Raw genomic sequence first — 3350 nt, forward strand, 5'->3', positions numbered from 1 at the left:
GGACACCCCATACTAAGATATCTATGTACCATCTCTTTTATAAGGTATACTTTATGTATTGCCACGATCTCTCCACTAAGTTGGTAGTGTCAAAATTTCCATAGTTGAATAAACGACCAAACTTGGGCCATCTTCTGCGCCATGGGCAGTCACGTCCACACCAATCATTTTTCACATACCTCTGCATAGTGTTGAATAAGTTCTTGGTAGTGATTCTCAAATTATACCTCGTTGAAGGCATGCATAAGTGTTGTCATTGATGAATAAAGATGATCTTGGAGCTCCTTTGGTACCTACATCTACAAGAACAATTGGTTATCAAGGTGCACAGAGACCCACACATGCATTGCATTCACAAAGAAGAGTCCACAAACCTTTGGAAGAAGATTTTCCACCCATGCTTTCTTTGTGTGGAACCAACACACAATAATGTGGCAAAAACGTTGCTCTCGGGGTCCTGTTTCATAAGAATGCCAACAACATTCATCTCCATTGATGACCTTTGAGAATGCTTCAAGCTCTAAAGCCGATTTGTCAATGACAAGGGCTGTAGGTCTAACATTCCCCATTCTAGATAGGATTGTAGATAATGTTATCTCTCATGCTATCCTCTCATGGTCTGAGCCTGGGTCATTAGAGCACATCATAAACCAAATTGGAATACGCACACCATGTTGGTTTGGCAAGATAGCGAAATATAGTGGTAGCCCAAATGCATTCGTCTTAAAAGTGCTATCAATAGCCCATGAGTTATGCCGAGAGAATCGCATAGCCATTTCCAACATCCATTGGTCTTGAATGATAAGAATAAAGGGCTTTTCACTGTCATTTGCTGCATGAGGACTGTAAGGTTGGTAGTAGCACACCTACATGTTTTCACAAAAAAAGCTTCAATAGGCACTATGCTCAAACAACTTTTGCTCACTACAACTCTCACAAACGAGCACAAAATATTATGGATACCTTTCCCTGCTTCTTTAGCATTGTAGCCTCGGTCAACGTACATGTCCAATCATCCCTAGAAAGTTTTCCTTGGAGCACAAAATGAGAAGTATACCTAAAATGCATTAGTTTCACCACGAGAAATTACAAAGTGTACTTGAATCAAAGAGATAGCCCTGTAAATACCTTGATTTCGTATTTGAAATGACATCATTGAAACTTCCCTTTGTATCATAAAGAATCTGAAGGTCACTTGATCAACAGAAGAAGACCGTTCATAATGTAATTGCTCTTTTGATAAGGACATCTTTGTAAAACTTTGTGCATTGCCAACATCAAACAAATCTTCCATACAACACTCAATCACATTTGGGTGGATAGGTAAGTGGTATAAATCCTCACGACTACCAGGGTATGTCCTTCATGAAGAGGAAACAACAAAATGGAGGCCTTTTTGTTACCATCAAGATATTCTACTTTGACTTTGAAAGGGCATCCACACTTCTTTGTTTTTCTAAGCCTCTTTTTGGTACCTTTATTATGGGGTTGTCCACCTCTATGACAAATGTAATCGATAGTGGTCTTAGAGATACCATAGCTCTTACTAGAGAGGACCATAACAAGTCTCACTTTATGCTCAACCATAATATCCACCAAAGCTGCTTTTACTTCTGATACATCTACACTTTTGTGATGCGGAAAACGCACATATGTATGCTTTCTTTTGGCACTATTGCATGCCTCTAAGTATTCCTTCCATCGGTTACACTCACAAGGACTGAGAAGGTCCTTCACATAGTCAAGTGGAATCCCATGTCTTTTAATGTCCACACACCAGTCTAGCTTGATCATTTTTATGGTATCTTCTATCCCCAAGTGATTTTGTTCATACCCCTTTGTGTGGCAACCTTGGACAATGTTCCCCCATTCTTCGAGATAAGATATCTTGAGCTTTGAAGATGATGAGGGTAAACAAAGATAACTCATGAGATAACTCATGCCATCTTCAGGTTGTCCCAAGCACAAACCTTCCTTCATTTTTCTCCATCTACCCAAATCTAGCACCCCTCTAGTATCACAAGCTTTAAGAGCTACCAAGGTGATTAAAGTGTCATCCCTAATCACATTCTTCATCAAATCATAAGTACTCCTTTCAAAAGAATAGATAATAGGAGAAACATATGCTAGTGGATCGAAGGAAGGTAACCTTGTTTGTGTCCTTCGCGATAAGACTTCATCACCTTCAAAGGAGCTCGGAGAGTCACTAGCTTGATCACATGTGTTGCTACTGCTTGAGTCACTCTCCCACTCTAGGTCCGATATGATCTCGGTGCCCGCATGGTCTTCAAGTGATTCCATATTGTAGGAAGCTGAGTTTAGTTCATTCCTAGTTCATCCTTAGTTCACCTCTGTGAACCCACATTGCAAGGCCAAGTTCACCACTAGTTTACCCTTAGTTCACCCCTAGTTCAGTATGGTGAAGTAAAAAAACCTTAGTTTACCTCTAGTTCACCATAGTTTACTGTTAGTTCACTAATTTCAAATCTCTCTCTCCTCACTATACGTGCACATTAGAGTCCCCCTATGTGAAGGTTTGGCTTTTTAAAATGTGCCTTCTCAAAGTAATAATGTCTGCCCTTTAACTGTCCTTGGATTATGTGCAAATCTACTTTTCAGGCCTAGTTTACCCCAAGTTCACCTCCAATCATTAATCAATCTTCCTAAAAAGATGTGCAATTTGCTTTTCCACCCTAGTTCACCACATCCTAGTTCAACCCTAGTTCACACGTAGTTCACCCCTAGTTCACCCCTAGTTCACCGATTCACCGGACGACTAGGATTACGTTTCGCTTCCCGCTTCCCTTTCCCACCATAGATCCCCTCTGGAATCCAGCCATGCCACATAGTGACGAGGGGCGCACTAGAGGCACCCTGACTCTATCTCTCTCTGCTGCAGGTTCGCGACCAGGAGAGGCGTTCTCTCAACCACGGAAGAATGCATACCCGCTGATGTAGATCTATAGGCACAATAGAGGCATCTCTCTCTCTCTCTCTCTCTCTCTCTCTCTCTCTCTCTCTCTCTCTCTCTCTCTCTCTCTCTCTCTCTCTCTCTCTCTCTCTCTCATCTTGCATTGGAACTATCTGTCGCAGGGAATGATGAATGTATGGACGGACTCAAACACAGACAGAGAGCAAGAAGGGTCCAATGGCGTTGCAAGGGCACATCACGAGGATCTCTCTTTCTCTCTCTCTCTCTCTCTCTCTCTCTCTCTCTCTCTCTCTCTCTCTCTCTCTCTAAGAGGCCTCTGTGATGCCTCTATCCGCTGAGATTTAAATGGTGTATTTGGGAACCTTTCATGGTCATGGCCCTTGCTGGGGTTCCTCCTCGCTTCTTGGGTTTCCGCCTT

The 3350-nt window shown here is 42.1% G+C and overlaps 1 pseudogene; it reads right to left on the minus strand.

Annotated features, from left to right (window-relative positions):
* Nucleotides 1-599: 599 nt before the first annotated feature.
* LOC147417622 (uncharacterized) lies at nucleotides 600-2301 on the minus strand (annotated as a pseudogene).
* Nucleotides 2302-3350: the final 1049 nt, after the last annotated feature.

Source organism: Adiantum capillus-veneris, chromosome 30 (assembly GCF_014529385.1).
Source record: "Adiantum capillus-veneris isolate H3 chromosome 30, ASM1452938v2, whole genome shotgun sequence".
Lineage (NCBI taxonomy): Eukaryota > Viridiplantae > Streptophyta > Polypodiopsida > Polypodiales > Pteridaceae > Adiantum > Adiantum capillus-veneris.